The 13,215-nt window shown below is 39.7% G+C and overlaps 1 protein-coding gene across 1 annotated transcript in view; it reads right to left on the reverse strand.

The window, feature by feature from the left end:
* MIA3 (MIA SH3 domain ER export factor 3) overlaps nucleotides 1-13,215 on the reverse strand; it is a 79,043-nt gene that overhangs the window by 53,358 nt on the left and 12,470 nt on the right. The gene's annotated exons all lie outside the window — the stretch shown is intronic.

Raw genomic sequence — 13,215 nt, forward strand, 5'->3', positions numbered from 1 at the left:
GTCGGTGACGTACAATAGAGCCGGTGGCCTGCTTGGTCTTTTTCCCCACCCCCGGCCCTGGGGGTTGGAGGTGGGCAATGGCTCCTCATGCTGAGATCTTCAGATTTGGGGGTCTTTATCCATAAGGGGAGAATAATTTAATTCAATGCAAATATATTGAGCTTCCCTTTTATGCTATTATTTCAGGCCAGACGCTGGACAAAGCATTAGGATGGTGAGGGGAAACACGTAGATCAACAGACAAGATATCAGGCCTTTGTCTAAAGAAGCCCACAATTTAGTGGAAACAACTCACATCAAAACGACTAAAGAATAAATGTCGGGCTTCCCTGGTGGCGCAGTGGTTGAGAGTCTGCCTGCCAATGCAGGGGACGCGGGTTCGAGCCCTGGTCTGGGAAGATCCCACACGCCGCAGAGCAACTAGGCCCGTGAGCCACAACTGCTGAGCCTGCGCGTCTGGAGCCTGTGCTCCGCAACAAGAGAGGCCGCGATAGTGAGAGGCCCGCGCACCGCGATGAAGAGTGGCCCCCGCTTGCCGCAACTAGAGAAAGCCCTCGCACAGAAACGAAGACCCAACACAGCCATAAATAAAATAAAATTAATTTAAAAAGAATAAATGTCGTTAGGAGGAAAAAGCTAATCAATAGTGGCTAACATTTATTGAGCAGTTTCTTTACGTCCAAGTGTTATTCTAAGGTGTATGTATATATATATATATATATATACATACATAAAATCAATTTGTTTAATGTATCTTCACAACAATAGTAGGTCCTATTACTATCTTCATTTTCAAGATGAGTACATTGCATTTGTCTTTGACCAGGGTCTTCTCACTGTTGTCTCTGCCAAGGCTATTTATCAACCTTGAATGCCAATCAAATGCATTAGTTGGTTTCCCAAACTGACTGGATTCTTTAAAAGCAAGAGGAAAGAATGTGGCCCATCCATGCAAACCATAATGCTGAATAAAGGAAAAGATGAGAGATGTTCACAGTTGTTTATCTATAGGGGCCATGAGATGTCCCATTGGTCCAGTGTCGTTTCCATGCTGTCTGGAGAGAATGTACAATAGATTAGGTGACTGTCCAAATAGCAGTGCCATGAGGAGTTCTTCTTTTCTTTTCTACTCTGTGTTTCATTGCTTTAGAATCTTAGGTGTGTCTAATAGGCATCTCCAACTTCATATGTTGAAAAGCAAACTTCCTATTTTCTCCCTCAAACCATGCTCCTTTCAATCTTCCCTATCTCAATAACTGGCCATTTAATTCTATTTCCCAGGTGTTCAAGTCAAAAACTTACAAACTGTTCTTGACTTCTCTTTGTCTCATACCCCAAGTCCAATCCATCAGACAATCCTGGGCACTCTCTTTGAATTGCTTTACTGAGGTGTAATTGACATACAATAAATTGCACACATTTATAGTTTACAATTTGATAAGTTTTGACACATACACACTCGTGAGACCACCACCACTATCAAGGTAATTAACATATCCATTACCCCAAAAAGAGTCCTCATGCTTCTTTGCAATCCCTCCCTCCCCTCCCCTGCCCGTCTCCAAACAACCTTCTGTTGCTACTGATTGATCTGTATTGAATAGTTTCTAGAATTTGATATAAATCGAATCATACATTATGTATTCTTTTTTGTCTGACTTCTTTCACTCAGCATAAGCATTTGCAATACGTCCAGGATCTGACCACTCCTCACCGTCTCCTATGCTAACACTGCAGGCCAAGCCACCATCATCTCTCAACTGAAAGACTGCAGGAGCCTCCTCACTGTTCTCCCTGCTTCTGCCCTGCCCTCCCAAAGTCTATTGTCTCAATAGCAGCCAGAGCGATCATTTCGTGATATAAATGTGGTCATGTCTCTCCTCTACTCAAAACCTTCCTCTAGCTTTCCACTTCCAAGTCAGATGCAATGACTTTATTATGGACTGCACTGTCTTACTTGATCTGACCCTGCTCATCCCTTTTACCCCCATTTCCTAGCACTCTCCCCTGGCTCTGTTAGTTTCGCTCAAATACACCAAGCCCACTCCTGCATCAGAGCATTTGCACTTGCAATTTTCCCTCAGCCTGGAACGGTTCCCCTAAATAGTCTGCTTGGCTAACTAGTTCCCTCACTTCATCAAGGGTCTGTAACAATACCATATCTTATTAGAGATGCCTTCCCTGATCACCCTATATAAACAAGAACTCCTTCCCATGATTACCTAGCCCATCACCCTGCTTTATTTTTCTTCAGAGCAGTTACCACCTGCCTTACATTTGTTTATCTATTTGACTGCCCCCCTCCCCCAAATGTAAGCTTCATGGGAGAAAGGAATTTGCCTTGCTCATTGTGTAACATAATCCCCAAGGAAAATGTCTAAAACGTCTAGAATGTATGAGGTACTCAACAAATGATCTGATAGATGAACCCATAATTCCTCATGTATTGTAAATATACTACACTATTAACCTACATGGAGCCTCCATATATAAATAGTACCGAGAGGGAATATGCCATGAGAGCAAGGCATTTTGTGTTTTCCCTTCAGCGGCACCCTCAACACTGGAAACCGAACTTGGAATATATGCACTGTTGATTGAGGGCATATTTGTTGTGGAGTGAATGAAATTGCACTGTACTCTTTTCCTGTATCTTATCAGAATATTAAAGCAGATCAAGAGGTCATTTTAATTTTTGTTATTTCTATTTAGAGCAGTATTAATGACAATTCATGGGTGGAAAAAGCAAAATTCCAAAATGACCTAACTGAATATCACTTCACTAATATTTAATTTGACTGATTTTCACATATGCTTTTATATGAGTGAGAGTACTCAGTTACTAAGGAACTGGCTGCTTAGTTTGTAGCTTTTCTAGGGGTTTATGTGCATTATTTTTTACTATTATTATTGCCTTAAAGAGATATTAACAAGTTTGGTGGCTAATCAAAAAAAATCTCAGCTGACCACAGTGAGAGTGGTGGTAGTAGTTCTTCCTGCCTGCATATATATAATTATAGTGGATGAATCAGCATTCAGCTTTACTCATAGCATTTAAACACAGATGTTCAACATAAATTCTAATCTCAAGTACATTATTTGTTAACACCTCAAATGGAATTTCCACTAAGTAAAGGTTGAGTAAAAGTCAAAAAATAAATGTGTGTAGTTTGGTGGCAGGGAGAGCATAAAGTATAAGGTATGGAGGGTCCCTGACCTTAGAGAATTTGCAATCTGATTGAGAAAACAACACAAGTACATCTGAAACAAATAGAGGACAGCATAATAACATATATCATTGTAAACCTCCCATCGTGCCTACCCAGGAACATCCATAAGGCCTAACACTGAAGTTATCAGAAATAACCCAGTCTGTTCCCAATGCTGAAACCACTCAGAGTCCAGAGAATAGGATAAAACATTTCTTTAAGGACTATGGCTTCCAGTCTAGAGGGAGTAACAGGGACTAGATTTACCCTCCCTCTGTGCTTCAATTCAATATCTAGAAAACTAGACAAAATCTATGAAATGATAATTTTTAGACATTGGACAACAAACAGTATAGGCAGTGACCCCTAAAATAAGTGGAACAAATGAGGCGAGTGCTATGATTGTCCCAACTTACTTCCCAGATAAAGTTTCCAGGACACAACCAGAAAAGGGAAACTCAAACAGGTGATCGCCTTGAGTTGAAGAGACAGATTTGCAAGTTTGGGGAGGCCAACACAGCTGGAATGCATAAGGGAAGAGTACAGGAGAGAAGAGAGCTACATGGAAAAAAAGAGAACTTTGCAGAGACAGCTCCAGAGATCTGCAGAAGGTTTCTCTCAAGTCTTCAACTGAGTAATGATAAGTGCCTGTGTGTGAGGAACTACCTGAGGCCAGGGAAAGAACCACTGAGGGAAAAAGGAGAACAATCACTGGAGTAGAGAATAGTTTGTATTTTCACTAGCCAGAGTGAAAAACCTGTCATATTCAGTTCATCAGGTAGAGTACTCAGTAAAGGGAAAAATCTGCCTAAGATCTAAAGCTACTCTTATCCTGCCTAACAAGGCTTGAAAACAAGCCTTGAAAAGATAAAAATGTTTTCAAGTAAGTTAACTGCATTCCAGAACAGAGGTCAAGATTATTTAAAAGAGTACAAAATATCCAACACTCAACAAGGTAAATTCACAATGTCTGGAATACAAAAAAAAATTATGAAGTATGCAAAGAAGCAGGAAAATACAAACCATAATGAAAAGAAAAATCAATCAATAGGAATGTTCCAAAATGACACAGATGATAGAATTATTACACAGGACATTAACACAATTATATTTCATATGTTCAAGATTCTGTAGGAAAGCATAAACATGTAAAGGAAAACACAGAGGATAGAAAAATGATCCAAATCAAACTTAGGTGAATAAACCAATGGCTGACATGAAAAATACACTGGACAGGATTGACAGTAGATTAGACACAGAAGAAGAAAATATTAGTGAACTTGAAGACATAGTTATATAAACTCCCCAAAATGAAACAAAGAGACTGAAAGAAATGAACAGAGCATCAGTGTGGACACCTTCGGTTAGCCCAATATTTATGTAATTGGGGTCCCTAAAGGAGGTAGGAGACAGAAAAGGTATCTGAAGAAATAATGAATGAAAGCATTCCAAATAAGATGAAAACTCAGATCTAGGAAGCTCAACAAACCCCCAACACAAGAAACATGAATAAAATTAAACCAATGCACGTCAAATTGCTTAAAACCAGTGATAATGAAAAAAAATTGAAACTCGTCTAGAGAAAACAGACACACTATGTACGTAGGAGTAAAGATAAATTTCTCTTTGGAAACATGCAAGCCAGAAGACAGAAGATCAATATATTTAAAGTGCTGGGGGTAAAGTATGAAATTCTGGAGTTGTATATCACGTGAAAATATTTTTCAAAGATAAGGTGAAGTCTTTTCAACATGTGGTGCTGGGACAATTGAATATCTACATGCAAAAGAATAAAACTGAACTCTACCTTAGCCACATACAAAAATTAACTCAAAATGGATCACAGTCTTAAATGTAAAATTGGGAAGATTGAAAATCCTTGAAGAAAACATAGGGAGAAATCTTGGAGTAGTCAATGATGACTTAGGTATGACCCTAAAAGCATAAGCAACCAAATAAAAAATAGATAAATTGGACTTCATCAAATTTAAAACCTCTGCTCTTCAAAGGATCTAATCAAGACAGTGAAAAGACAACCATATTTGCCATTCATATATCTGATAAGGGACTTAGATCTAGAATATATAAGGAACTCTTTAAGTTTAATAATAAAAAGACAAATAACCTAGTTAAAAATAGGCAAATAATTTGAATAGACATTTCTCCAAAGAAAATATATAATGGTCAATAAGTAGATGAAAAGATGATTAACATGATTAGCCATTAGGAAATCAAAACCACAATGAACTATCAAAACTACAATGAGCTATCATTTCATATCCACTAAGAAGACTATAATAGGGAGACCTTCAAGATGGCAGAGGAGTAAGACATGGAGATCACCTTCCTCCCACAAATACATCAGAAATACATCTACATGTGGAACAACTCCTACAGAACACCTACTGAACGCTGGCAGAAGACCTCAGACTTCCCAAAAGGCAAGAAACTCCCCATGTACCTGGGTAGGGCAAAAGGAAAAAGAAAAAACAGAGACAAAAGCTTAGGGACGGGACCTGCACCTCTGGGAGGGAGCCGTGAAGGAGGAAAAGTTTCCACACACTAGGAAGCCCCTTCACTGGTGGAGACGGGGTGAGGGTTGGACGAAGGGGAAGCTTTGGAGCCACAGAGGAGAGCGCAGCAACAGGGGTGCGGAGGGCAAAGCAGAGAGATTCCCACAGAGAGGATCGGTGCCGACCAGCACTCACCAACCCGAGAGGCTTGTCTGCTCACCCGCTGGGGTGGGTGGCGGGACGGGGCTGGAAGCTGAGGCTCGGGCTTCGGAGGTCAGACCCCAGGGACAGGACTGGGGTTGGCTGCGTGAACACAGCCTGAAGGGGGCTAGTGCGCCACAGCTAGCTGGGAAGGAGTCCAGGAAAGAGTCTGGACCTGCCTAAGAGGCAGGAGACCATTGTTTTGGGGTGCATGAGGAGAGGGGATTCAGATCACTGCCTAAATGAGCTCCAGAGACAGAAGTGAGCCACAGCCATCAGCACAGACACCAGAGACGGGCATGAGACGCTAAGGCTGCTGCTGCAGCCACCAAGAAGCCTGTGTGCAAGCACAGGTCACTATCCACACCTCCCCTCCTGAGAGACTGTGCAGCCTGCCAATGCCAGGGTCCCATGATCCAGGGACAACTTCCCCAGGAGAACACACAGCGCTCCTCAGGCTGTTGCAACGTGGCACTGGCCTCTGCGGCAGCAGGCTCACCCCGCATTCCGTACCCAGCCCACACCCTGGCCTGAGTGAGCCAGAGCACCGTCATCAGCTGCTACTTGAACCCCGTCCAGTCTGAGCGAAGAACAGACGCCCTCAGGCGACCTACACGCAGAGGCAGGTCCAAATCCAAAGCTGAACCCCGGGAGCTGTGCGAACAAAGAAGAGAAAGGGAAACCTCTCCCAGCAGCCTCAGGAGCAGCAGATTAAATCTCCACAATCAACTTGATGTACTCTGCATATGTGGAATACCTGAATAGACAACGCATCATCCCACCATTGAGGCAGTGGACTTTGGGAGCAACTGTAGACTTGGGGTTTGCTTTCTGCATCTAATTTGTTCCTGGATTTATGTTTATCTTACTTTAGTATTTACAGTTTATTATCATTGGTAGATATATTGATTTGGTTGCTCTCTTCTGCCTTTTTTTTTTATATATAGACATACATATTTTTTTCCTTTTTCTCTTTTTGTGAGTGTGTATGTGTATGCTTCTTTGTGTGATTTTTGTCTGTATAGCTTTGCTTTTACCATTTGTCCTAGGGTTCTGTCTGTCTGTTTTTTTGTTTGTATTTTTTTTTAGTATAGTTTTTAGCACTTGTTATCATTGGTGGATTTGTTTTTTGGTATGGTTGCTCTCTTCTTCTTTCTTTCTTTTTATTACTTTTTAATTTTTTTATTTTTAATACTTATTTTTTATTTTAAAACTTTATTTTTTCTTTCCTTCCTTCTTTCTTTCTTTCTTTCTTTCTTTCTTTCTTTCTTTCTTTCTCTCTCTCTCTCTCTCTCTCTCTCTCTCCCTTTCTCTCTCCCTCCCTCCCTCCCTCCCTCTCTCTCGCTCTCTCTCTCGCTCTCTTTCTTTCTTTCTTTCCTTCTTTCTCCCTTTTCTTCTGAGCCGTGTGGCTGACAGGGTCTTGTTGCTCTGGCAGGGTGTCAGGCCTGTGCCTCTGAGGTGGGAGAGCCGAGTTCAGGACATTGGTCCACCAGACACCTCCTGGCTCCACATAATATGAAACAGCGAAAGCTCTCCCAGAGATCTCCATCTCAACGCTAAAACCCAGCTCCACTCAACGACCAGCAAGCTACAGTGCTGGACACCCTACGCCAGACAACTAGCAAGACAGGAATAAAACCCACCCATTAGCAGAGAGACTGCCTAAAATCATAATAAGGTCGCAGACACCCCAAATCACACCACCGGACACGGTCCTGCCCACCAGAAAGACAAGATCCGATCCAGCCTCATCCACCAGAACACAGGCACTACTCCCCTCCACCAAAAAGCCTACACAACCCACTGAACCAACCTTAGCTACTGGGGGCAGACACCAAAAACAATGGGAACTACGAAACTGCAGCCTGTGAAAAGGAGTCCCCCAAAACAGTAAGTGAAGCAAAATAAGATGACAGAGAAACACACAGCAGATGAAGGAGCAAGGTAAAAACCCACCAGACCAAACAAATGAAGAGGAAATAGGCAGTCTACCTGAAAAAGAATTCAGGGTAATGATAGTAAAGATGATCCAAAATCGTGGAAATGGAATGGAGAAAATACAAGAAACGTTTAAAAAGGACCTAGAAGAACTGAAAAGCAAACAATGATGAACAACACAATAAATGAAATTAAAATTTCTCTAGAAGGAATCAACAGCAGAATAACTGAGGTAGAAGAACTGATAAGTGACCTGGAAGATAAAATAGTGGAAATAACTACTGCAGAGCAGAATAAAGAAAAAAGAATGAAAATAATTGAGGATAGTCTTAGAGACCTCTGGGACAACATTAAATGCACCAATATTCGAATTATAGGGGTCCCAGGAGAAGAAAAGAAAAAGAAAGGGACTGAGAAAATATTTGAAGAGATTATAGTTGAAAACTTCCCTAATATGGGAAAGGAAATAGTTCATCAAGTCCAGGACGCGCAGATAGTCTCACACAGGAAAATCCAAGGAGAAACATGCCAAGACATATTAATCAAACTCTCAAAAATTAAATACAAAGAAAATATATTCAAAGCAGCAAGGGAAAAGCAACAAATAACATACAAGGGAATCCCCATAAGGTTAACAGCTGATCTTTCAGCAGAAACTCCGTAAGCCAGAAGGGAGTGACAGGATATATTTAAAGTGATGAAAGGGAAAAACCTAAAACCAAGATTAATCTACCCAGCAAGGATCTCATTCAGATTCGACAGAGAAATTAAAACCTTTACAGACAAGCAAAAGCTGAGAGAATTCAGCACCACCAAATCAGCTTTACAACAAATGCTAAAGGAATTTCTCTAGGCAGGAGACACAAGAGAAGGAAAAGACGTATAATAACAAACCCAAAACAGTTAAGAAAATGGTAATAGGAACATACATATGGATAATTACCTTAATGTAAATGGATTAAATGCTCCAACCAAAAGACATAGATTGGCTAAATGGATAGAAAAATAAGACCCGTATATATGCTGTCTACAAGAGAGCCACTTAAGACCTAGGGACACATACAGACTGAAAGTAAGGGGATGGAAAAAGATATTCCATGCAAATGGAAATCAGAAGAAAGCTGGAGTAGCAATTCTCATATCAGACAAAGCAGACTTTAAAATAAAGACTATTACAAGAGACAAAGAAGGACACTACATAACAATCACGGGGTCAATCCAAGAGGAAGATATAACTACTGGAGATATTTATGCAGCCAACATAGGAGCACCTCAGTACATAAGGCAAATGCTAACAACCATAAAAGGGGAAATTGACAGTAACACAATCACAGTGGGGGACTTTGACACCCCCTTTCACCAATGGATGGATCATCCAGAATGAGAATAAATAAGGAAACAAGAGCTTTAAATGATACATTAAACAAGATGGACTTAATTGATATTTACGGGACGTTCTGTCCAGGACCAACAGAATACACTTTCTTCTCGGGTTCTCATGGAGCATTCTCCAGGATGGATCATGGGTCACAGATCAAGCCTTGGTAAATTTAACAAAATTGAAATCGTATCAAGTATCTTTTCCAACCACAACGCTATGAGACTAGATATCAATTACAAGAAAAAATCTGTAAAAAATATAAACACATGGAGGCTAAACAATACACTACTTAATAACCAAGAGATCACTAAACAAATCAAAGAGGAAATCAAAAAATACCTAGAAACAAATGACAATGAAAACACGATGACTCAAAACCTGTGGGATGTAGCAAAAGCAGTTCTAAGAGGGAAGTTTATAGCAATACAATCCTATCTCAAGAAACAAGAAACATCTCAAATAAACAACCTAGCCTTACACCTAAAGCAATTAGAGAAAGAAGAACAAAAAAATCCCCCAAAGTTAGCAGAAGGAAAGAAATCATAAAGATCAGATCAGAATTAAATGAAAAAGAAGTGAAGGAAACAATAGCAAAGATCCATAAAACTAAAAGCTGGTTCTTTGAGAAGATAAACAAAATTGATAAACCACTAGCCAGACTCATCAAGAAAAAAGGGAGAAGACTCAAATTAATAGAATTAGAAATGAAAAAGGAGAAGTAACAACTGACACTGCAGAAATACAAAGGATCATGAGAGATTACTACAAGCAAGTATATGTCAATAAAATGGATAACCTGGAAGAAATGGACACATTCTTAGAAAAGCACAACCTTCTGAGACTGAACCAGGAAGAAATAGAAAATATAAACAGACCAATCGCAAGCACTGAAATTGAGACTGTGATTAAAAATGTTCCAACAATCGAAAGTTCTAGGACCAGATGGCTTCACAGGTGAATTCTATCAAACATTTAGAGAAGAGCTAACACCTATCCTTCTCTAACTCTTCCAAACTATAGCAGAGGGAGGAACACTCCCTACCTCATTCTACAAAGCCACCATCACCCTGATACCAAAACCAGACAAAGATGTCACAAAGAAAGAAAACTACAGGCCAATATCACTGATGAACACAGATGCAAAAATCCTCAACAACATACTAGCAAACAGAATCCAACAGCATATTAAAAGGATCATACACCATGATCAAGTGGGGTTTAACCCAGAAATGCACGGATTCTTCAATATACACAAATCAATCAATGTGATAAATCATATTGACAAACTGAAGGACAAAAACCATATGATCATCTCAATAGATGCAGAAAAAGCTTTCCACAAAATTCAACACCCATTTATGATAAAAACCCTTCAGAAAGTAGGCATAGAGTGAACTTACCTCAACATAATAAAGGCCACATATGACAAACCCACAGCCAACATCGTTCTCAATGGTGAAAAACTGAAACCATTTCCACTAAGATCAGGAACAAGACAAGGTTGTCCAGTCTAACCATTATTATTCAACATACTTCTGTAAGTTTTAGCCACAGCAATCATAGAAGAAAAAGAAATAAAAGGAATCCAAATCAGAAAGGAAGAAGTAAAGCTGTCACTGTTTGCAGGTGACATGATACTGTACATAGAGAATCCTAAAGATGCTATCAGAAAACTACCAGAGTTAATCAATGAATTTGCTAAAGTAGTAGGATACAATATTAATGCACAGAAATCTCTTGCATTCCTATACGCTAATGATGAAAAATCTGAAAGAGAAATTAAGGAAACACTCCCATTTACCACTGCAACAAAAGGAATAAAATACCTAGGAATACAGCTACCTAGGGAGACAAAAGACCTGTATGCAGAAAACTGTAAGACATTGATGAAAGAAATTAAAGATGATACCAACAGATGGAGAGATGTACCATGTTCTTGGATTGGAAGAGTCAACATTGTGAAAATGACTATACTACCCAAAGCAATCTACACATTCAATGCAATCCCTATCAAACTACCACTGGCATTTTTCACAGAACTAGAACAAAAAAGTTCACAATTTGTATGGAAACACAAAAGACCCCGAATAGCCAAAGCAATCTTGAGAAAGAAAAACGGAGCTGCAAGAATCAGGCTCCCTGACTTCAGACTATATTACAGAGCTACAGTAATCAAGACAGTATGGTACTGGCACAGAAACAGAAACATAGATCAATGGAACAGGATAGAAAGCCCAGAGGTAAAGTCACACACATATGGTCAACTTATTTTTGATAAAGGAGGCAAGAATATACAATGGAGAAAAGACAGCCTCTTCAAAAAGTGGTGCTGGGAAAACAGGACAGCTACATGTAAAAGAATGAAATTAGAACACTCCCTAATATCATACAGAAAAATAAACTCAAAATGGATTAAAGACCTAAATGTAAGGCCAGACACTATAAAACTCTTAGAGGAAAACATAGGCAGAACAGTCTATGACATAAATCACAGCAAGATCCTTTTTGACCCAGCCCCTAGAGAAATGGAAATAAAAACAAAAATAAACAAATGGGACCTAATCAAACTTAAAAGCTTTTGCACAGTAAAGGAAACCATAAACAAGACGAAAAGACAACCCTCAGAATGGGAGAAAATATTTGCAAATGAAGCAACTGACAAAGGATTAACCTCCAAAATTTACAAGCAGCTCATTCAACTCAATATCAAAAAAACAAACAACCCAATCTAAAAATGGGCAGAAGCCCTAAATAGACATTTATCCAAAGAAGATACACAGATTGCCATCAAACACATGAAAGGATGCTCAGCATCACTAATTAGAGAAATGTAAATCAAAACTGCAATGAGGTATCACCTCACACCAGTCAGAATGGCCATCATCAAAAAATCTACAAACAGTAAATTCCGGAGAGGGTGTGGAGAAAAGGGAACCCTCTTGCACTGTTGGTGGGAATGTAAACTGATACAGCCACTATGGAGAACAGTATGGAGGTTCCTTAAAAAACTAAAAATAGAACTACCATATGACCCAGCAATCCCACTACTGGGCATATACCCTGAGAAAACCATAATTCAAAAAGAGTCATGTACCACAATGTTCATTGCAGCTCTATTTACAATAGCCAGGACATGGAAGCAACCTAAGTGTCCATCGACAGATGAATGGATAAAGAAGATGTGGCACATATATATAATGGAATATTACTCAGTCATAAAAAGAAGCAAAATTGAGTTATTTGTAGTGAGGTGGATGGACCTAGAGTCTGTAATACAGAGTGAAGTAAGTTAGAAAGAGAAAAACAAATACCGTATGCTAACACATATATATGGAATCTAAAAAAAAGAAATGGTTCTTAAGAACCTAGGGGCAGGACAGGAATAAAGACGCAGACATAGAGAATGGACTTGAGGACACAAGGGGGGGAAGGTTAAGATGGGACGAAGTGAGAGAGTGGCACGGACTTATAAATACTACCAAATGTAGAATAGATAGCTAGTGGGAAGCAGCCACATAGCACAGGGAGATCAGCTCGGTGCTTTGTGACCACCTAGAGGGGTGGGATAGGGTGGGTGGGAGGGAGACACAAGAGGGAAGAGATATGGGGATATATGTATATGTATAGCTGATTCACTTTGTTATAAACCAGAAGCTAAGACACCATTGTAAAGCAATTATACTCCAATAAGGATGTTCTAAAAAAAAATTTTGCTAGGACTTTTTCTGTGGCCTACCATGTGGTCTATCCTGGGGGTTGTTTGTTTGCACTTGAAAATAATGTGTGTTTTAGTGTGGTTGAGTGGAGTGTTCTGTATGTGTCTTCTGGGTCTATTTGGTTTACAGTGTTATTCACATCCACTGTTTCCTTATGGATTCTCTTCTTGATGATCTGTCCATTGTTGAGAGTGGGATATTAAAGTCTCCAACTATTACTGTAAAAAAAAAAAAAAAAAAAAGAAGACAACTATAAT

The sequence above is a fragment of the Balaenoptera ricei genome, chromosome 1, assembly GCF_028023285.1.
Source record: "Balaenoptera ricei isolate mBalRic1 chromosome 1, mBalRic1.hap2, whole genome shotgun sequence".
NCBI lineage: Eukaryota > Metazoa > Chordata > Mammalia > Artiodactyla > Balaenopteridae > Balaenoptera > Balaenoptera ricei.